Raw genomic sequence first — 24,257 nt, 5'->3', positions numbered from 1 at the left:
CTTTTGTATAAGTGAATTCAATGTATTCATTTGTACATGTCTCCGTCGCCCATGAGAACTACACTGAAATATAGAAAACAGGTTAAGACAACAAAAACTTCTTGTATTAACTGAACATTAGAGTTATTCAAGCGCGCAAAATATATTCTTTGAATATCATTTATAGTTCTATTGACTCCAAATTTTGTGGGGTCTACTTGATATTTAATGGTTCAAGCCCGAAAATTTATTATTGTTCATGTAGAAGTATAAATTGAACGTGCGTCAATAGTTTTTGTTTACTTATAGTCTATATCAATGTCGATGACTCGAAACTTGATATTATGCTTTCTTCGTTCGTAATAGGTCTGATGACAAATTTATCTTATGTTATCTATTTTAGACATTCTAGTCAACTACTCGGTTTCATAGTTATCACTGAAGCTATTTTCGTAGCGAGAGAGTTCACCGCCTAGTGGCCGTTTATAGTACTAGTATTCTGATGTTAACAATAAATAGATTCTCTATTTGTTTCAAAGATTGTGATATTTCTTTTACCTCGATAACCAAACAGTGCTGTTGATTCAATCAGTTACGCCAAACAAGCTCCGGTTTGATCAAAAAAGTATGGCATTCGATCGATGTAAATTTTATGTTAGCTAGATTCGTGTACTTATTTTATTTGAATTACTTAATTGTTTCTGACTTTGAGACACTATACATAAACTTCAAATGAAAATATATTTGGTTTACTTCATTTCGGAAACATATCAAAAGATTCACGCAAATTAATACTTGAATCTATAACGACACCAAAGGCTTTTTCTAAATCAAGGTATTCGGTGGACCAAATCATTTTGACAAATTGACTGAATCGCAATTGTTGAATTGAAGTCATCGTATTTCAAACAAGTAAGGGATACTAGATTGAAGTGGATATACTCAAAAAAAAAATCTACTTTGTTGGTTTAAGAATTTATTTTCCTCCGTGTAGGCTCGTATAATTCACTTTTATCAATTTTGAATATTGATGTGTTGAAGATGAAAAGTAGATTATGATGCTTACATCACACGAAATAGCGAGGCGATGATGCTGCTAAGCGCGCTGTAATAGTTGTTTGTTTACGTTGATGAAATCTGAAAATGAGTGCTGGCAATGTTGTAAAACATAGAGATCGTGAATACCGAGAAGCTTCTCAATTTGTTAAATCACAAAATTCTGGATGGGTTGGAGAATTTTGTTAGTAAAATGTTAAACCATTTAGATAAAAAATATCCAAGTTCATATAAGTCAAATAAATACCAACAGGGTAAAAATATAGATTCTGCACCGACTTGCACAAAATCCAAATACTATCTAAAATTCAATCGTTCTAATCACTAAGACGACTTTCAATATTTTAGTACAAATTTATTCTGCAGCGAGGGGTGGATTCTGACGGATTCAAGGCCACCCATGTCGTCTGCGACATAGGTTAAGTGGGTGGTAACAGACGATATCAAGCATCATCGAAATTCACTTCTGTAGGTGTACAAATAACCTGAAATCCACAAGTTGCGGCGCAAGGTTCAATTAAACGTCCGTTACTGCTATGTGCTTGATATTTTGAATTATTCAATTAAGGACATACTTTGGCCACCGCAAGAATTTTCAGCGACGAGAAATGGCATTTTCGCCGTTCTCAAAGTCTGCAAACTAGTGATTTCAATCTCTTCATGGTAATTTCTATTACCGGGAATTCCTGGATCCCCCCCCCCCCCCCCCCCCCCATGTGCCAAAAGGTATAATACCATAGGGAGCGTGGTGTGACTATACATGGTGTGCCTAGAACTCCTTTGAAACCCCCCTTTCTTCGAGATCAAGGCGTTTAATTAATTTTGCACCAACTGTTTAAAGAAATCTCTATATTTAAGGGAATTATTTATTTATGTATACTCACACCACGGCAGTGAATGCTCTTTACAGTCACTTGCGAGTGCTTCTAAGTAATGTACGTATATGTATACCCCATCTGTACCGATACACGAGTAGGGTATACAGATTACAAATCCATTCACGCGGGTTGGCTTAGTAGCAAAGACAGTACGACTAAAACCAAGGACACATGTAAGGAAAAGAGCAAAAGAGCAAGAAATAGATGAGGAGAGTGACGGCAGTGAAGTGTTAATTACAATTTGCTAAACACCGAGATCCCCAGGAACATTCGCAAGCGAAACTAAGGAACATCGTCAAATCAAGATTACAACCAATCAGTTAGTATATAATTATACATGAAAATAATGACAAAACAATCTGTACCTAAATTTTAATTGGCAGTCGACGGTATTAGGGCAGAATGCTTCCTTCGTCAATCGTTATTGTTAACCAGTGAGTGCAATTTTAAACCATAGACCGAGGAGAGAAGGTTTATATTGTAAAAAGAGAACATGTTGAACAGGGGGGTGGAGAATTTCTGAATTAAAATCCTCGCCGTGCCATTTAAAAGGCGACTCGATGATACTTTATGGGTGACTACGCAAGAAAATGGATTTTCATAGTCTGAGAAGGTGCACTTTTGTATAATTAGTAGTATCGTTGGTGATCTTTTTGTTTGTATCTCCTCAAAGAATTATGCCACGGGTCTGCAGAAACATTATTCTTTTAAATTTATATTTAAATAAATAAATTTTGTTTCTACCCATCGAATAATAATCAAAATCTTCATTTTAAGTTTGCTTTTGTCTTTCTTGCGTTGATAAATAAGTCTTGAAGTTTTTGGTTGATAGTTAAGACCACTCAAGAAACTTTATAAGTAATAAATGAAGATTTTGGTTATTATTCCGAGCATAAAATTAAAATTCATTTATTTAATTATAAACTCAACCAAAAAAAATGTTTTCTCCTGACCTGTGATCAATTATTATTTTTAAGTAAAAGTGATTTAAATGCGAAACTGAAGTTTGTTTAAATGTTATTTACAATAAATGTTTGAGAAAATAGGCAATTTTTCTTAAAATCAAAAATATCGTTCTGGTTTCTACAAAAGACAACTTCATCTAGTAAAACTATTCTTCCATTTATTAGTTACGTTGAAAAAATTAAAACTTGGCATCTGGAAGCCAGGCTGAAAATTCGTGTTGACCGGTGTTATCGGTGAAATATTCGTATAACAAAAACAGCGCATACTTGCTATCAATAAGAGAAGTTAGAATCAGAAAATGTTTTCTTGATTTCAGAGAGTCTCTGCTGAAAGTACCAACTTACGCCAGCGCCAAGGCATGAATAATTTTTACGTGAGCCGAATGTAGCAGACAAATGCTATGAACGAAAACTTGTGCATGTGTTGACGGTATGCGCGTGGCACGGAACTGGCACGACAACTCTTTAATTCATGCTGGGACGCTCAGCGTCCCACTTTTTTTGCAGCTTTTTATTTATTAAACTACTTTTTTAGTAACAACTACCGAGTAGTTTGATTCCACATGGTTCCCGAAACATCTCTAAGTCTAGACAAATATAAAATTTATTTATTTAATCCAAAAACATTACATGTAAACAAATGGTCGAAATTCGTGGTTTTCCACGAAAAAGAGCATTTTTTGCTAAACTATCATGAAAATCCGAATGCCAATGCTTACACAAACTTAATACGCACTAAAAACATTTATATAAATTTTTAAAGACTTTTCTTTTCGTTATGTTTGTCCGCCCGCCATATCGGAACCACCGCTTTGAATTTCGGGTTCAGATTCGTGATTAGCGACTCCAAAAGCCCATTTATGCAAAATTTCAAGTGAATTTATTTAGCTTTGATTCACATTTTATGACAATATTGTCGACTTTGATTGCCGTAGAAATAGCGATACAATCAGAGTATTTAAAAGTCAAGTAGACCGTTTTCTGTAAATCAACTAATAATTGATGAGTATATAACCAACTGTATACAGACCCCAAAAGCCCATGAATTCAAAATTTCAAGTGAATCGCATGTAAGGAAAACTATATGCATGAAATGGTTGTCAAGAGGCTCCCGGTATATCATCAGAGGCGGTAATGATATTTTCCCGCGACTTATAACATGGAATAGAGTATCGAAACCATGTGGCTGAAGTAGCTCGGGTAAACGATTTGCAAGAGGAACCATTTCGCGAACCACCAGAACGGTGACAGGAAAACAAAGAATAGACATGGTAAAGCGTAATAGTTGAATGGTGCAGAGTAATTAAACAAGTTCTTCCAATTCCCTGCAGCGATCCACAAATGAGAGAGTTTCCGTCACTCTATTATTCATTCGAATAATTGATGTACCTACGAATAATCCAGGGGTAGAACTGCGAGTTTGAATGATTCTCGAATGTTACAGAAGACTTGATCGATCACACAGCTCATGAAAAATTCGTGTTTAAAAATAGTATGTAGACTCTGGAACCCGGACGATTTTTTTTTATAAATCATCTCATATTTAGGTTCATTTGATCAACCGTTTTCAGCTGCTGAAAAAATTGTCCCACACCATTTATTAGCCAATAAAATTATTACATTCACTTTCCAATTGCCAAATTGGTCGTTGTTAACACGTAATGGATATAAAACATAAATGATTATTACTCGCTAGATATCTTCGTAAGGGAATGTCACAGTACATAATACTCTCCGAGCAATTCTGGCTTCAAAAGACCTCTTTCCAGGCTTCGTGTTAAGCTCAGAAAAAACTTAATTTTAACTTCTTTTGATGAGTTCTCGGTAAGCTTATCGTACCAGAGCTGAGTACTGGTTTTTCTGAAATTTCACACGAAACCCTTCGAGAAAACTTTATCTTCAGTAACTCCGCGTACTGGAGTGTAGCTAAATTTTATAACAGTAGACTAACCATGATTAATGCTGCAAAACAAAATATAAGCGATTAATACATTATCTAGACGTAGTGCATGTGATCAACAAAGACAGTGAAATCACTCTCTAATGCATTGATATTGTCCTTAAAAATGTAAAGTATGTAGATTTATTAAGGTGCATACGCGGCAGCGCGTATAAGAGGATTGCGCATGAAGCATTAACGCTAATTATGCATTTTGACTTCCGGGATACGACTTTCTTTGTGACATTTTAGTTTGACAAATGAACAAACTGGGGAATAAATCTTGGAAATTCAAATTACATTACTTATTTTTAATTTGATCGGTAAAAACAGTGCTATGTATCCGGTGTAGTTTAGAACAAGTGACAAGTTGAATTCAAAAGAACATGAATTCAAAAATTCAAAAGAAGTAAGACGAGAAAGTCCAAGGAAGATTTAAAGCTAATTGTTAATAAGCTCCTAATTGACTATTCATCGGTTCTAATGTTTTCGGAAAATCAATCAATAGTGTTAGATTCTGTCGGTGTGGTACGTGAAACATAATGTTTTCCTATCCGTAGCTCGTCTGCTTATCGGCTTCTTGATACGAAGCTATCTAGACATACTGGCAAAATCAATGAAGACGTTACCTTGTCGGAAATTGGATTTTTTAAGAGTGTAAACGAGCTGTGGTCTAGTATCATTGTGTCATAACACACGCGTGTGTATAATGGAACGTCACGCTTCCGTCCGTGTACATATTACAAAATTCACGCCCGTTGGTATAATTCGAAAGATGAAACGCACCTTGTCACCCTTTATATCACTAACCAGATATGCGTTCGAAAAGCCCGTCAATTACTCATAATGATAGTAGGTCACTGGCTTATCGTTAGACGTATGTAATGGCTACGCGTTTTCAACCGAAAGTGAGTTGTGTTTAGAATATTGAATACTTTGTGGTCAGATAAAAATCGGAAAAGAATTAATCACAATAAAGACGATAAGATGATTGCATTTGAATATCATAATGCCCAAAAGTTATCGATAAATTGGTGAAACAATACATTGTGAATGATGAATTTTCAAAGAATTTTCTCGTTATTTTGATATTTCCGTTTTCGAGTATTTTAAATTTTGAAAAATGGAAGAAAAATCGTGAATTTTGATACGTTGTCGTAAGAATGTTGTAAAGTACAATTAAGAAGTTTCCGGGGCAATGATAAAATAGTTTCGTGTACACAGTCTTTAAAGATTTTCGAATACAGTAATTTCAAAATAATGAGAAAATTCTTTAAAAATTCATGGGTATTCAGAAAAAACAATGATTTCATGTCACTTGACAAAAAAAAAAAAAAAAAAAAATGCAATCCCTAAAAATTTGTTAAACGATGTTTTGTATAAAACAATTTATTGATAACTTTCGGGCAATTATTATTCAGATTTTTATCTTATCATAAAGTATTCAATATTGTCGCCGAGATTCCCTCACTTGGCTGATAATGTATAGCCCAGTACATCCTTAGCCCCTTGAGTGCCGCGGACAAAGATCTTTGTTTTTCTCGACTTGGCCCACAGTGCAGAAAAATCACGAATCTTTGTTCAATGAATAAGTGCCCTAGCAACGCCTGATAATATGTCACCCGTAACTAAAGCGCATTTTCCTATATTTTGGGCCATGCTGAAAAGGATCACATCATTCATTTCCTGATAGCCCATGCTAGGCAGCTAATTTCGCGCTTACAAAGTTATAGTTTTTATCATTTCCAAGAAATCTTTGTCCTGACATAGAAGTCAAGTAGACGGGAGAAATGATCACCAAATGATCAGATATCGGGCACTCGGGGGTTTTCGGGGGCGCTGATCATGAATCCGAAATCATATTTGACAAATTCCTTGATGGCGACCTACTACTGCGCATGCGCATTAGTATGACTGGTATATAATTGAGGAATTGCTCCGAAACTGGTCACTCGGGGTTTTTCAGGGACGCTGATCATGAATCCGAGATCAGATTTGACAAATTCCAAGATGGAGACCTACTACTGCGCATGCATATTAGTATGACTGGCGTATAATTGAGGAATTGAATGGAGACTCACCACTGCGCATGCGCATTAGAAAAAAACCTTTATAGTCGAGGATTTGAGCTGACCTCGAACTTGGACGTTTTTGGGAGTGCTGATCGCGGGAATGTAATATAGTTCACAAAATTTCAATATCGTGACCCAGTAATGGACATATGCGATAGAACATTCCGTAGGAATGTGACTGGTATACCTGAATTGTTGATTCAGAAGTTTGCGGGCACACAGAGTGTACAATTCCAGAGCGAATCCTGAATTATACATGAGCCATACCAATGCGCATGCGCCGTAGTCGGTCGCCCTCTCTTGGAATTTTGTAAATCCGATATAGGATTCGCGACCAGCGCTCTCGAGAACCCCGAGTGACCAATTCCAGATTGATTCCTCGTTTATACGCCAGTCATACTAATGCACATGCGCAGTAGTAGATCACCATCTTGGAATTTTCCAAATCTGATATCGGATTCGTGGTCAGCGCCCCCAAGAACCTCCGTGTGGTCAATTTCAGGTGAATTGCTCTAAGTTTAAGTTTTAGCACTTTGGGCACATTTTATAAAATTGACTTGGCACTCAAGGGGTTAGAAGTATCTGCCTAACGTAAGTTTATTCCCGATTCAATTATAATGGTTACTTTTTTACCTGAAAAGGGGGACGAAAGTAGCACATTATTCCCTCTTAAGGGATCGTCTCAGTGTGAAATTTTCAAAAAATTGTTTTTTTTTTTTTTTGCATTATCGTATAGTATACACTGTTCTAAACATTCTCTCAAATTCTTAAATCGAAATTCAAATTATTACGGTCGCTACAGCGTTTCTTGTAGACAGGGAACGGGTTTTCTACCTGCGCGAGTACTAAGGTGCTTAGGTTCTATAACCTTGCAGAATAAACTGTCCAAGCATTTCAGTTCGTTTTTGACATCCACCACGGATAGACGTACGAGAGAAACCCCCAAGGACAAAATCAAGACCTGGCATCGCCGATTGATCGTAAGTAAACGATTTATATAAACTTTTCCAACTTCAATCTTTAAACGCGTTTTTCTCAGAATGGTGTTTTCCAAAACGGTTTCCACTCTCAAAGGAAGAGTTTTAAAGATATCTAGTTCCAATTTCGGGAGAACATTTTAAACGTCATTCTTTATCGCGCTATGGAAGCTTTTTTTTTTTTTTGAAAACTTCCTATTTTTTTTACGAAAAACTGTCGAAAAAAAGGGCCACATTCGACACTTTTTGTTCAAACCGCCGCCATTTTGTCAAATTTGAAAAAAAAAACCTCCATAGCGCGATAGTGACTTTCCTACAGATCAATAATCTTTTTGAAATTTTTTTTTCAGATCAAAATTGCGGCCGTCATCGTGGAAACCGTGCAGCGCCTTTTTTTTCACGTGAAATTACAACAATTTATACAACAATGATGCACTCAATAAATAAACTTAAAAAAAATCATTTTGTATTCTTCAGAAACATATTTATTTATGAAAAAAAAACAGGACCGATTAGTTTATGTGAACATTAAAAAAAAAATTCGCGAAAATCAGTGATTTTTCGGAGTGTCACACTGAGACGATCCCTTAAGGACGTTGCCTACTGAACTCGCGCGGGAACTTTGGCTTTCCGCGCGACTCAAGCCAGGCAGCCAAGAGTGGGCGGGACTTAAGTCTATGCCCCTCGGGTGCTATGGGCCCCCACTCTGCACTCCGTTGGGACCAGGCCGCTTGCACTTGAACGTTCTGAAGTTCTGACGTGCGAGGAATATAACTGGAAGCCCGTATGAGTTTCGCGTGGTTGATGAGATTAGGATACGTTTATCCAAGGAGAGGTTGGCACGTATCCATATTATTTCAAATATTTATTGCTTATGCAAATAATGATAAGTTACAGAAATCATTGAATAATCTTCGAGTTTTCAAGAGATCTATTGCATAACTCGTTGCAGTAAAGAGAAAAATAGTACAAGCGAAATTACCCGAAACAGCAGTTAGCTAATTCATGACTAAATACTAGGGATGGGTGATATCAAGCATCCCTACTAAATACAATGCCATCAATGACCCAGGTCTCACCACGTGGAGGTCGCTGCGATGCAGAGACTCACCCTATCCCGTCCCAACCTCTCAACCATGCCAGGAAAAATTAAAAGTGTTCTATCCGTGCAAAATTTCGAATGGGCTGTAACTAAAAAATGAAAATTTAACAAGCAGGATATACATGCGAGGGTTGATTTGTAATACAAAACATAAAAAAATGGGCTACACACAAAGAAAACAATCCTTAAATCAAGAATTAAAATATTCTTGAATCAAGTGCTGAGTATTCTTCATTCCAGAATATGTGATATTTTTATTAAAAAAATAGCATACTCTTGATCAAAGAAATAGAATATTCTTGAATCAAAAATAGTTTTCTGTGTGTGACATTATTGTGAAATAGTTATAAAGGAAAGGAAAAATATAGAAATATGTAAAAACGTCTATATAGTTACTCGTTAGTACTGTCGGTTGTCGTTTTCTTTTTCTTACGGGTAATAATTAGTCGTTGAGGGTTTTGATTTGACCGCAGAATTTCTAGCTTCAATTATAATTATTTGAGGAGGGTCGCGAATCGGAAGTTGTCGAGCTCGTCTGGAGTCTACTATTGCTGGCAAAAGGCAGAACTTTACGCTGCAACAATGTCTTCGATAGCACGTCAGGTTTTCAATTCATTAGTGTATTCTGCTTTGACCTTGGCAAGTAGATGTCAAATATCACAATCAAATAGTCAGTTAGGTAGATCAGTGTGCGGTAAAAGTCATCGGCAAGTTTGTAATCGTGAGTGGACGAAAGATGGAAAATGATTTTCGGAAGAATAGGTTGACAAAACACACATTGAGAAAGGGGCGGTAAATAATAATTCGAAGAGAGTTAGGAAAATACGGTGTTCTGAATTAATAAAACGTGCATGTTAGTTAGTCCGTCTGAAAATGAAAACAATCAAGTCTATGTAAGCAAACTTGATGCCATTCTATTTACCTCAACCTCTTCCGCTGATAAGCCGCCAAATTTTTCCAACCCTGGCCCTTTTTCTTACTTTTCCGTAACACTTTCCTTATCTTAGTCATAGCGAATGACCGATGAATACTTATCAAGGAGTTTTAGACACTTTACTAATATTTATTCACGAAGAACACACCGAATAACGCTCACGGCTCGCGGTTTGAATTACGGGTTTGCACGTGTTGAATGCAGACTGCTGCTACGGCCGCTAGTTCGTACGACGGGCGACTTAAGCCAGAGATGGCGCTAGCAAGCAATCGCTTTTCGCGGCGAAAATCCGATGTTTCATGCTTCAGCTTGTGCAAGTTTTCTCGCAACTCTTGAGTTCGATTTTATTGCTCTTAGTCCTAAATCAAAGGTGAAGGATTTATCTGTGTCGTGTATTTCGTAGAAATGTGAAAAAAAAAATTCGTTCTTGTTTTATTACAATGGGAACTTTGCTCACTTTCAGTGCTGTTTTTTACGACTCTGAAAAAAAAATTAAAATTCGGAAAAATACACGACACAGATTACTCCGTCGCCTTTAAAATGCTTCTAATAGAAGTTCGATATCTTTATAAATGACGGAGAAAACTTGCATCGCGTGAACGTCTGCAAGCAGCAGTTCCGCCGGGAGTAGGCAACGTCCTTAATGTATTTACGGGAAATATTGTACTATTACTTTTACGGAGGCCAATTTTTGTAGATTTTAGTAGATTATAAGCTTGGAAATGGAATTTTATTTCATGAACGAAAAACTGCCTTGTGAAGATGTATATGTTGAAATCTTATGAGCACTTACGATGGTGACTGTGAAGCTGACGTTTTTATATCAATTTTTATAAATATTAAGACTTGGATGATAATACAAAGGAGAACGTGAATGAACAAAGATTATTGGAACGTCAGGCAACACCGTGGTTCAGAACATCGATGATCGCATTAAATGAATCCTGAAAATAGTAATCGTAGCGCTATGTTACATCCCTTGCCGAAGTTCTGTTCATGTAAATATATCTGCAGCGTGGGATATTACCGACGAAACAGATCCTTTTGATTAAAATTCTTCGTCATATATTGCTTTCAACCGGCTAAAGTTAATTACGCTGTTTCAATGCCTCATGAATTATTGCGCGGAGAAAAATTGCCATTGAAGATTTGTTTGAGATGTAGAACTTCACGTTCTTGCCAAAGCATGTTAGAACTGCCAGAAGTTGAGAGTATAAGACAAGGATCTTCGACTTTGGCAATGTATACAAAACCCGAAAGACCAAAGGAAAATCTCAAACAAAAATAATATAATATGAAAATACGTATCAAAGTTTGCTCTTTTTGAAAATTCGATTAAAATGTATGTCAAGATCGTGCTTGACAACGATCCAAACCATCCAACATTAGATATCCTCTCTATGTTATCTTCATCTATATGATCGAAACGGTGATTTTTCTGCATATGTGGTGAAAATTCCTAATTTTTGTGTCAGCGAAGAATCGGCTGCAGCTAATTGCAATGTTCCTCTTATACCTATACCTAATACCTCCATATTCTCCGGTCACTCAATCTCACTTCGCAGTCTTTCAGGAACGGATTTGATTTCAAGATATTGATTGTGTGCTGCCGAGCCAAGAGCTTGACTGAGATTGCTCTGCGTCTTCTCATCTCCTCTCTGCTGCCTATCGTATCCTCGCTTTCGTCCTCCTCCGTTGCCATGGGATGATCCTCTACAATTGGTAAGAAAATTATCAATCATAAATTCATTCCTAGCTACCTATACTTGCTTCAAATATCAAGTAGACGGATCGGATTTCACGGCCTATTGGTTTGGACGGCGTTATTGGACTTGAATTAGCTGAAGCGAGCTCAACTTCAAATCGACGACAAATCGGTATTTTTCTTTGTTGGTTGTGAGCCTGGCATTAAAGCTGTATTATCCATATGATTTTTTCGATTATGACGAAAAGCCAACAGAATTTTTTTTCCTCTAGGTGAAGACAATAACACAACCCCATGATATTGTACGTATCACTGACGGATTATTAATCTCGTTCGATTTGTTATAATTAAGCGGATACGTCTTTCTTGTAAGTTATGTCCCAATTTAAAATTGATTTCTAATTTGCATTTTATCACATATGTTTCACCTTACGATTAAAACTGCGTCTAGTAACAAGATAAGTGATAAAGATATGCACTTTGCTCACTTAACCACCACCTGTCGAAATTTTAGCCATTTTAGGAAAATGTGAATATCTTGCACAGTAGCTAACCTTTACCATTCGAAGCTTTTTTATTGGAAAGACAAACAAGGAACGAAGTTCACACATACCCGAGACACTTCCTCGGTGTGAATCATAGCCGTAAAGCGCGCGCTTCCAGCGTCACACAGCACTGGCGATACAAGAGGACATTTCTTCTACAGGAATAGTTTCTACACAGTTAGTTTTTACAGAGAAAATTTACATGAATTGCATAATTTGCACGGTCAGGGACAGTTGTAAATGTGATTTGTATGAATACAAATTACACGCGTCATCGCCGTCATTTTGATTATAAATCCCACGCATCATCACCGCCATCTTGAATAAAAATTGCACGCGTCACCGCCGTCATATTAAAATTCATGATGTGTACCAGATCGATTCACCATAACTTTTCGTAACCGATGAACATCACCAATTGCGCAGAATACCTCCACCTAAACGTTACCAATGTAATCATAACTATTCGGGGCCGATGACATAACAAATTTTGCAGAGTCCCTCTGCCTAGACATTTCTAATGTTGAAATAATCGCACACTGCCTGGTTCTGCAGCGTTCATTTCTCTAGAGTTTGAATAATTCTGATCTTATTTGAGCAATTTTTCTTGTAGAAACGAACTTTGAGGAACGATTTCTGTAAAAAAAGGTCCACTCCCGACGATACTGTGTCAGGCATACCGTTGTATCAAAAGTTTGGCTGGAAATGTTCTAATTTTTTTATGTTACCTACAATTCTCCGCATTTTGTCTCTAGAAGGAAAGTTACGCGTTGATCTAGAAGAAGCTTTTTCCCGAAACTGTATTACCCTCAAGGCTTCACGATATAGCGTACGTGAACTTTAGACTGATCGTGCCGTCGTCGGTTGCACGAACATACACGCAGATACGAGTGCCTCAAGATTCTTGAACTTTACAAAATTCAATAAGAGATACATGGAATGCGGCGAAATGCAGACTGGGCGCTAGCGGTCTAAAAATCGAGTGAAACAATTCAATCGTAGTGCCTGCGAATTTTTTAGTATGCACTCGAGACGCATTCGATTCTCTCAAACGTAGATCACATCATATACACGTATGAATTTTTTTCTAACTACTTCTAATCTTCTCTCCATTCTACACAATTCAAGTATAAGTTGAAAGATTTAGTCACGGATCCTTTCGAATTTTTCAAATGACGGACTTTCCCGCGCCGCTTAACCAAAAAATCACATTCCAGTGATTTATTTATCTTTTCTATCGATGTAGCTCTAATGAAAAGAGATGACCGATGAAAAACTGATCTTGTGTACAAATATTTTGCAGTTTTGTTTAGTGTTGAAGTAATATTAGAAAAAAAATTTTCACTCTTAGAAAACAATCGTAACCAAAAAGTTGCGGAAATCTTTCATAACACAAAAATGCCGGAATCGGTTTGGCTGAAATTCATATGCTGCATGTCTTTGTTGATTCTAAAGATTTTCGATAAATTTACAGGTAGATTCAGTAGTAGTTAAGAAGTTGCGAGTAACGTAAAACGTGTCACTATGACGTTTCTTAAACCACTCCTAACTTTAATGGCGCTATAGTTACGGAAAAAATTATGATAGGTATCGTGATCGGCGGTACAGTGTTGGATTATATTAAAATTTATAACATGTGAATTTCTGAATAACATTATCTAGATATCAAGAAAAAGTTCAATCTTGTGCTCAAATTCATTGTACCTGTCAAAATGTTTCCATAAGTTTGTAGGGTGAAAACACGGTACTTGTGCCTAAAAAAGTCTCGTAGTAGCATGTGTATTATCACTTGTAACTTCTGAATTACTGCTCAATTCACTTTGAAATTCATGAACGTACTTTGGGTCAAAGCAGACCCGCAGTATGTGTATAAATTATAGCGAACCGATAAAGGCGTTTTTGTATTACAAATCATTGACGCAGATTTTCACTAGAAACTGCACTTTTTGTACGAAATTTTTTTTTTCACAACAGCTGTTACTTTGGACAGTGTTCCAGATTGCTGCCTTCATCTTTCAAATGCATATGTAACCTTATACTTCATACCTTGTCCATCTACCTCTTACGTTTTCTCGGACTCGCACATGTCTATCATGTACTTACTCAGCTATGTGGGAGCACCTACTTCTCTTAGACCTCCTCTAAATCTTTACCCTTCAGGGTCGCTGATTACGAATCTGAACGGGCGGGCAAACAAAAGTAACAACCGGAGATGTCTTTTTTTCGTGGGAAAGGGCAAATTTTGACCATTTGTTTACATGCGGTATCATTGCAATAAATAAATAAATCAATTTTATATTTTGATTTTTTTTTAGATATGGAAATATTTCAGTGACCATTTGGGACAAGAACACTTGGCAAATAAACGAAAATTCCAAGTCATCGTGTCATGTTTTTTATTACCATATATTCTGTATAACAAGGCCTTTTTTATCCGCCAGTGGGATGAGATAAAACTGTTGTCTAGATCTTGTTTATAATTCCCCATAGTGATTGTTTAATCATTGTAAACTTTAATTGAAATTAAATTAACACATCGACCTCGCCATTAAACATCCGTACGAATCTTAACGTGTCAGTAAAAAATAAAAAACAAAGCTAAGTTACGAGATCCAAGGAAGCAGCAAGTTTTACAGTTTCCTTTGCATTACAGAACCGCCGCGAAGAAAACTCAAGAAGACGTGGATTCCAAATTTTATCAAAAGATTCGCAAAATCATGTAGACAATTACACGACGGAGCTGCTGCCAAGTATTAAATCAAGGGATAAGTGATTTTTAATATATTTATGACTGACCAACTTTTTACATCATCACTATAGACAATTTTATATCCCAGTGTGAATTCCGGCGTATTTTATCTTAATTTATTTGTGAATATTTGGAATGAATGTGTCATTTTAATCTTTAGATCAATGGACAGGATTTAAAGAGTTTTTATATGTTATTTATATTTTAGTTACATTTCATCTACATTTTATTTATATTTTATTTACATTCCCTTTATATTTTATTTATTTTTCATTCACGTTTTATTTATGTTATTTATATTTTATTTATATTTTATTTATATTTTATTTATATTTTATTTTTTCCATTTATAGTCAGTGTCATATTTATTATCGTACTCGTCATTTTTTTTATAAGCCTGTCCATTGATTTCATATTTTTTCTTTTATGTTGACAATAGACTCAATTTATTCACCGTCCCCTTATTTATATTATTTATTTCCCCTTATTGACGTATGTTTTTGACCTCCCACATTAATCAGAATATAGGAAAAAACAAAAATAAAAACAATCATTTACAAGTTTCACAGAATTCATGCATACTTCCCAATGAGTCTCGCGTACTTGCTTTAAAGTAAGGTTTTTCGTGTGTTCGATAATAATATGTGCATGACACATTAATAAACCACCTAAATTGAGATCAGGTAGATTAATCTGTGAAAAATTCGTAAAACATTATGCTTACCCTAAAGATAGTGATAAAATCGGTTGCTACTGGGTTAAATCTCGGAATGAAAAATTGTCCAGACTTTTACGCGATGTTGTTCTGAATAAGTTTTCCCCAATTAACGATGTATTGGCTGTACGTTCTCAACGAAAAGTGTGTCTCGTCGACAATATTGAATACTTTATGATAAAATGACAATCGGGGAAAAAACCAACCAGAATAAAGGTGTTAAGAAAAACAAATTCGAATAATAATGATGCCCAAGAGTTGTCAATAAATTGTTTAAACAGAACATTATTTAAAAAATTTTTCGGGAATATCGCTTTTTGTTATGTAAAATGAATGCTTTAATTTGTCTGAATACACATGAATTTGTAAAATTTTCTCATTATTTTGAAATTTTCGTTTTCGAAATTTGTTAATGATATATTTACGAAACTATTCTGTTAATGCCCTGGAAACTTCTTAATTGTAATGTACCATGCTTTTACAAAAGCAAGACCAAAATTCACGTTGTTTCCTCTATTTTGCAAAGTTTAAAATTTTCAAAAGGAAATTTCACAATAACTAGTAAATTCTTCAACAATTCATGTCTATTCAGAAAAATCAATGAAGTCATTTTAAATGACTAAAAAAAAAAACATTCCCTAAAAATTTGTTATAATAATGTTTTGTTTGAACAATTTATTGACAACTTCTGGGCACTGTTATTATTCAAATTTAATTTTCTAATCGTCTTTATTGTAGTTGATTTTCTTCCTCCTTTTATTTTATTATAAAATATTCATTATTGTCGACGAGATTCAATTTTGGTTGAGAACGTACAGCTAGTACACCCTTAAGCTTAATTTTTTTTTAATTTTAATTCCGCACCTCTGTCAATGCTCTGTTAATCCCAATTACTTTCATTGACATTCAAACGGTAACAGCAATAGATCCTGAATCTTGGGTATTTGTAACTGGGAAAGTTCGTCGCAGTTCGAATCGCTAGCGAAATTGTGTTGCTTGCAAATTGTACGTGCGGTGGTCCTGCATCGAAGGGTGCTGGCCTATTTTCCAACGGTGCCTCGACGAATCCCAGGTTGAACAGGGAGCCCCAAAGAGCCGGGAATATCGTTCGCGCGTTGATTAACGTGTCGCACAGGGTGTCTCTGGGGTGTTCACGCGACTGTACAGATATGTTTGCGTCAATATTGGCAAAGCGACCCGCGCCCTCCACCCTTGAGCGAGACACGAGAAGGGGCCACGTGGGTCATGCGGGACGTATAGCCTAGCCGGTAGCCTCCGTTCGGCTTGAGTTATAACGCGCCCCTAAATCTGGCATAAGCTTTGGGCTCAGTGTGCGTGGAAGAGGTGCTTCAACCGCCCTTTCATCTAGTTCTACACTTCGGTTATCGTTTATGGAGGCACGTCATTGAGTCGCCACTTTCGGCCGCTATCCCTTTACATCTGTACCTACCTACATAGGTATTGATATGAACACATCGATCGCCTTTATATAGCTATCAAAACTCAACTATAATGATCAAATGTGACAGGCCAAACGGAGCTATGGGGACCACTCCCTGCAGAGGCTTCACAAAATGCATTTTTTTTTTTACTGCCTCAATTTATTGTTTGAAACCTGTAGAATATGATGCAGTTAGTGATTCTGGTCAATTATCGAAACTGACATTCCGAGAGGCATGTTGGAAGCAAGCGTAGAATCTCGCCATCAAGTCCGATCGGCAACGAATCGAGTGGCAAGAGAAGCACAGTTAGTTGGCGACAAAAGAGGTCCGTAAATTACACAGAGAAGAGATGAATACGCAAAATGAGAATTACGAGGAAGCTGAAGGACTATTATATGGTGCTGGAAGAGCTGACTAGTCGGTAAGTCACAGAATCATACGTTTTGCCCTTGTCGAAACTTTAAATGCGTTTATCGCGAAACTTTTTCGAAAATCGGTGTACACAATTACTCAAAAACTATTTCACCAATCATGTTCATATTTGGCACACGTTTTCATGATACTTATGTCTAATTGATGAACCTAAGACCGATTAAAAATTATCAATAGAAGCATGGTTTTGGCTGGATCAAAGTTTGAAATTTTTTCCGAAAAATCAACATTTTTGTTCTATGTATGTAATAATCAATTTTTTTGCGCAGACTGTTCCAGACAATCCTACGAGGTACTGGAGGGTACATCTCATTCGGGCACCCTTCCAGATAGCTTTACGGCAACTAGTTATATCTCCACCATTTTTCATTTTTTATAGCAGCAAAAGCCGTTTTTAAAACTAGAATTATTTAATAAAAAATACATACGACACTCAAAAGATATATAAATTTGTTACCCTCCCAAAAAAAATCACGAAAATCGATTACGATTTGGCATTCTATAGGACGTGGCCCCCTTAAGTAATTCGACGTAAATTCATGCAAAGGGAATTTTCAATTTCTGCTTGGTCTCATCGCATCTATTTTTCAATTGACTTCAATTTATTTCGCTGATATCTGTCACAAACCACTTTTTGGGAACATATCCAGTTTTCGAAATAGACTTCTGTATTCGTTGCACATGTTTCGTGATGATCACATTACATTATAAGTTAAAAATAAGTATCTAGGCTGAGTATCTTGTAGTGTACGCTAAATTCCTTGTCTGAGTTCCCCAGTCGGGAACTCCCTAGAGATCAGAGGTTGGCAGCTAGAATCGGGGGACTACGTGCTCGGTACTAACAGATTTGTTGTATCTATTAACGGAATAAAACCTTGGGCATGTGATGGTTGTATGTTTGAACCCTTTCTATATAACATTAAATTTTTGCCTACACAATACGTTTCGATGACATAAAAGATTGGTTTCATGCAGTAGAATGATTGTGGGTTAAAACGTGTTTGAATGTTAATTCTTGCCTGAAGCTGTACGCGAAATCACTAGAAAAATAAATGGGATAGATCCAAGGCTTATGTCGCCACGAATTCAAGCTTATATGCCTCACTGATCCCAATCTGAAACCACAGCTGTTTCGATTAAGGTGAAAATCTCGAAGCCATAATCTTCTGGCCGGACTTTCGTGACATAAAGATTCGCGACGGTGACGTGTGGTGGTTTGGTTTCATAATATTTTCAGTCACGACGTTTGTTTGGTATATAAATACCTCGTACTAGCCCGCCGTGCAATCTATAGGACACGTGGCAAGATCAGTACCCAAGACTAGCGAGTGGGTCAAACTTGGATTAGATGTTTGATCATTGTCAAACCCCGTAAAAACGATCCCTCTGATCCCGCAATCGCTGTAGCAAAGATGAATTATGGAAGAGGATTTCTTTTATGGCATACTTTAACTTTGAAGATTTATTTATTACGATGTATCAAGAAGCAGAAACCGATACAATTAGCATAGCGTCTATTTATCCTTTATTGATGGCGTCAAAGAGTATAGTAGAGAGTGCAAGCTGCCATAAGGCAGCTATGCAATTTTCCGTATACAAATTTCTGCGCTGTGTGGAGTATCAGTAACATAACTAAAGTCGAATGTAGTGCTAAAATTCAAATCTCAGATCTAGAATTTATGGTCCAATAAAATAACAAATCAATATAATTAATACAAATATTTTTCATACTATTTCGGTCTCATTTTATTGCACTGTATGCATACATGTTACATTACATGAAGATGTATGATATATTTACAGTGTAAGTTGAAAATTGTTTAATTAAAATGGTACTTAATGAAATTTATATCTTTTTATTTTATTTAAAATCGTTAAACCTGAATGTATTATATAAACTAAATATTGGATGATTTAATACAATTAACGAGTTACAAATTCAAAAATTTCTATATAACCGTCAACATATAAAATAAAACCTTGTAGATGTTACCGAAACACGATAATAGTACCTATGTATGAAAATATTCTTTTTTGTTATTGCTCTTTGGATGTAAGATTTTTCCATAAAACTGTTGACAAACAAATCTTTTTTCTCTTTAGGCTGTTCAATTATTTCCCAAGCAGTTGATTATAAACTACTCAAATATATTACTTTTAATTACTCTGGTTTTGTTTGCTTTGGTCTACAAAATTTGGTAATCTTTTCATTATTGTCGGACTTTTTCGACGAGTTTTATTTTAGAAATTCTCTATGCAAAATAATAATTAATCCCTACTCAAGTACTACAAATCTAGCAAGGAGAGAGAGAGGAGGCAGAATAGTTAGGATTCCAAGACAGTAGAGGCGCTGTTCACTGTATACGGTCATCTTCCACTCTCTACCTCTTTGGAGGGCATTTTGGTAATACCGAGGTATATACATAAGTATGTAAATAGCTCTAACGAAGAAGACGATAGAAATACAGACAACTGTCCAGAGAGTGAACTCAGTCTTACGTCTATCTTTATAGTTGGCCTCTCTCTCATTGGCTATAATTATTTTTCCAAAAATCGCAAGGTCGACTCGTTTTTCCGACGAAACTTTTGATCCGGTGGGACGATCAAAGTTTGCAAAAGATTTCCGTGGACGATCTACACCTACCCCGTGATTACCCACAGGGTTAATTTAGACCCGCAGCGGCCAGGCTGGAAGACGACCTTGACCCAGGGAGGAGTCGAAACGGCTCGTATTTCACCAGGTTATTTAAGGAAAACTTGTCCGACATTGTAATTCGAATAAATATTCCTACGTGCACTGTAGGCAGGCTGAACTGTGTCGGATATCAGAAAAAAATTCTACCCTCGTTGTAAGCGCGAGATGTCGTGCTGACCTCAGAAATGACGTGACTACGTCTTTGACCACGCGATGAAGAATGGTGGAAATTGGCGGGGGGTCACGGGATGGCTGGAAAAAGTTAGGTTAGTTAGGCTGCTTTCGCCAACAGGATTACATAAGAGGCCAACGAAGTAGGCGAAAACCAGTGTTGCCACTCTGGTAATTGAGAATGTAGCAACTCTGTGAAATAAGATTTACTAGATGAGCAGTAGAGTGTACCGAATGGTATTAAAATATTGTGAGGTTATGTTTTTTGCCACCAGGTAGTGCTTTCATTCTTTTCGCACTTCTCAGTGAGGCAGGCCACTGAAAGGTATCTTTCGGCACACGGAAAAAAAAATTCAGCTCGTGGAACTAAATATTAGATAGTTACTTGTAAACAGTTCGTCGAACTAAACGTTCTGTTATTGGAAGAGCACTGCATGGTTCGTATAACTGACTGTTAGTCAGCTGTCATAGCTGTACGTTGTTCAGCTCTCTCAGCTAAACAGCTTCGTTCGAAGAGCTAGACCAGAATTTTTCGGCTCCGCTCACAGCGCTTATTATTAAATAGTACAATTATATTGCTATTAGTATTATTTTTCATCATTATTATCATTATTTATTCGGTGTCATTTACATATTTGAATGGACTATTTAAACAATTATCTGTCAACTGTATTTAAATCATACTCATGAAATTTGAAGGTTATGAAATATGTCAACGCACCAGAGCACAGCGCAACTTACAGCTCTTAGAGCAAAACCATTCAGCTGTGAGAGCTGAACAACTTGCAGCTATCAGAGCTGACTAATATATAGTTGCTATAACTACAAGATAGACCGTAGAGTGCGTATAGTTACTGGAGCTGTAGAATACAGCTCGCCGAACAGAATTTTTTTTTCCGTGCAGGCTCATGCCCCATCTAGGTTACATATTATCTACGCCCAGGTTATGATGTCGAACCGTATGGAGGGAAACATACGACCTTATAATATGGTCTCTAAAATGTAGGGACATGTAGGGTTTTACATTGGCATAAACGGCATGTAACATCGATAGTGGTTTAATTGAAAATTCAATATTGCCCAGAAAAACCACGATTCAAAAATTGTATTAAAATAATCAAGGCGTACTAAAATATCTCCAAATGTGCTAAAGACGTGCTTGGCACGGTGCTAGAAATCGGTCCGAGTTCTCGGATACAGGTTTAGTAACTTAAATTTCACCATCATTTTGCGCTCGGCGGAATCCAGACGGCGCTGCGGTCGAAAACGTGAAGTTGAATGGTAATTATTTACATGCTACCAACAGTGCAGACTCCTAAATAGATAAAGCGATTGAATCATAACCTCTATTGTGCTCGAAAAGGTAACTTGAATGTTTTCTGTTTAATATTGCAATTTCCCATTCCTATATATTAATTAATGCATCTCTAATGATTCTATTTATTTTGGAATTTTCATGTGGATCCAGATACTGTATCATATGAAATGACAGATAAAAAAAAAAAAAATTGAAAAAAGTGCTTGCTATTGCGTTAAAAGTTGATGCTGTCGAAAAGGAAGAGAAATTATGTATTCAAAAGTAACGAAGATCTATTCAATTTGTATTCATTCAAATATATTTTCATTTTACATTTGATATTTACCTTTGAAATTCACAAATGCGTGATGCAAACTCTGCAATCATCTGCGATTGGCTGCCTGAATCAGAACAGGAGTGAATGCAGCAACTAGTACGGAATAATGGGACGCGATCCATTTTTTCATCCGCGTTTTCGATCCAGGAATTACGTCCGAGTTTGCTGTATACACGATACGAGTTCTGGTAATTTTTTCTCGGTCCGAGAAATCGGTCCGATTTCTATCACCGTGTCAACACGTCTTAAGAAAACATAAAGTGTACCAGCGTACTAACAACGGTGGAAATGCAACAGAAGAGTACAATTGTACTAGAAACGGCAACACTGCGACGAAATCACAGAAATATGATTGGCCACTGTACAGAGGTTTTTACTTGTCGTGCTGTCTGTAGAGCTCAGTCCTCGTATGACAATCAGCCGCACTTATCCTGCATAACGCGAGTGTATGATGGAAACGACACTCCCTCGCATCCCCCCGAAACTCGGCTTAATTAGAGACACTTGCGTGGTCGGTGTCATACGACAGGTTTTCTTTGTTAGTACAGCCGAGGTATGCCCTGCGGGATGGAATCCACCTTTCTCTCACAATTCGTACTTCGCTCTGTCAACCGGAAGGCGAACACGGCAGATATCCCATAGAATCTCAGAAACTGACAGGTTTCTGGCGTACACGTTGTTCACAGCTCTTCAGACGTGAAAACTCGACGACAATTAATAATAATCGCATGTTCGCAAACATTGTTGGATTTTTAAAGCTGTTAAGGCGACCCGCAAGTGAAATTCTAGCCCTACGATACACGTGTGCTACAAAGCCACTGATTTTTTTTTTTTGTTCATGGTTTTGAATAAGACATGATGTCCCACGTTGAAAAATAATTCCAACAAAATCTCCGCTATTTTCGAAATTGATATTTTTGAACGACGAAGAATGCGAAGTCATAAAACATGAAATTGAGGAGCTTGCTAGTACGAAAAACGGCCTTTTAGTGGTTTTTATTTACTTAAAAACGTATCTCCTCCTTCGATACTTGATATTAAGATTCGTTGATTTTTTCACATGTCCTTTAACTATTTCGAACAACTTCACTTATGGATTTTGCGACACTCTTCTTAGTTCAAAAATATCAATTTTAAAAATGGCAAAGATTTTGCTGGAATTATTTTTAGACGTAGAACATCATTTCTTACGCAAAACCATGTATAAAAAAAAAAAAAAAAAAATCAGTGGCATTGTAGCATATACCTATAATATGTATTGTAGGGCTAGAATTTCACTTGCGGTTCGCTTTAAGTTTGGAGGAGAACTCGTGTTGCAGGCTTAAATAATTGCAGACCGACAGATTGTGACTTTTGGTTCTTCTTTGTTGGAACTTTTGTACTCACACAGAGAAAAAAGAAAAGGGATGAGTAGTAACTGCACCAAAAGTTCGGTGAATCGAGAGTATCGATAATGTACGACAGAAGTTTAATACTCCGTATATCGAGAGCGCGGTGTATTTGAATTATGCTTTTCAACAGAAACCATTTTTCAACAACTTTCAACGCGACTGAATTAAACAGAATTCCTTTCTGTCAAAAGATTCCATTACCTTTCATACTCTGATTTGATCTCTTGAAATCGTACTGTAAGGTTAATGAATGAAACCGCATACAGTGGGATACGACCAAATTTTGTTATTTTGGGTGCACGAGTGATGTGGCGGCCAATACGGCATTGTCGCATTCATTCATCAAATTTCGGCATCGCTGTATTTGCAACCCTCGTGATAGACATGAAACAGTTTTTGTCATCAAATCGGACAATTTCCACGCGTGGCCCGATATTTATTTCTAATTTTTTTTTTAAAACAGAAGTGCGGTCCATGAGCGTATATGATGAAATACCGATATTTTATATACATGCATTCACCGTTGAAAAATACATAGGAAACGTATAATTGCACTTCCATGCCAAAAAAAGAAAGAAACTGAATTGCGTGACCGAAAGGCTTAAAACGCTTTTCCTGTTGTTAATCCACTGCAAAAACGCTGGTAAAAACTAAATTTCATGGTGTCGTGAGCTTTGAGTTGTACTATAGCTTCATTATTTTGTGAGTGAACAAGTTGTACGATTTTTTCATTTTTTTCACCGCTTGTTTCTTTCTTATATCTTTCTATTTTCTTGTACCGAAGGTAGTATTTCACTGGTAGTTTGAATATTCCAGCACCGAACAAAGCTCCTAGATATGACTTCCTTGTGAAATTCGGCCCGTAAATGCTATACT

General features: G+C 36.6%; 1 protein-coding gene and 1 long non-coding RNA gene across 2 annotated transcripts in view; one reads left to right on the top strand and one right to left on the bottom strand.

Moving 5' to 3' along the window:
- LOC124175504 (5-hydroxytryptamine receptor 2A) overlaps positions 1-24,257 on the bottom strand; it is a 162,878-nt gene that overhangs the window by 73,923 nt on the left and 64,698 nt on the right. The window lies entirely within an intron of this gene.
- LOC124175511 lies at positions 858-11,876 on the top strand. The gene is made up of 3 exons (XR_006869191.1): positions 858-911; positions 5,671-5,673; positions 11,863-11,876. It is a non-coding gene; the product is annotated as an uncharacterized LOC124175511 (long non-coding RNA).

This window comes from Neodiprion fabricii, chromosome 2 (genome assembly GCF_021155785.1).
Source record: "Neodiprion fabricii isolate iyNeoFabr1 chromosome 2, iyNeoFabr1.1, whole genome shotgun sequence".
Lineage (NCBI taxonomy): Eukaryota > Metazoa > Arthropoda > Insecta > Hymenoptera > Diprionidae > Neodiprion > Neodiprion fabricii.
The sequence above is the reverse complement of the archived record's forward strand: the minus strand, read 5'-3'. Positions and strand labels throughout refer to the sequence as shown.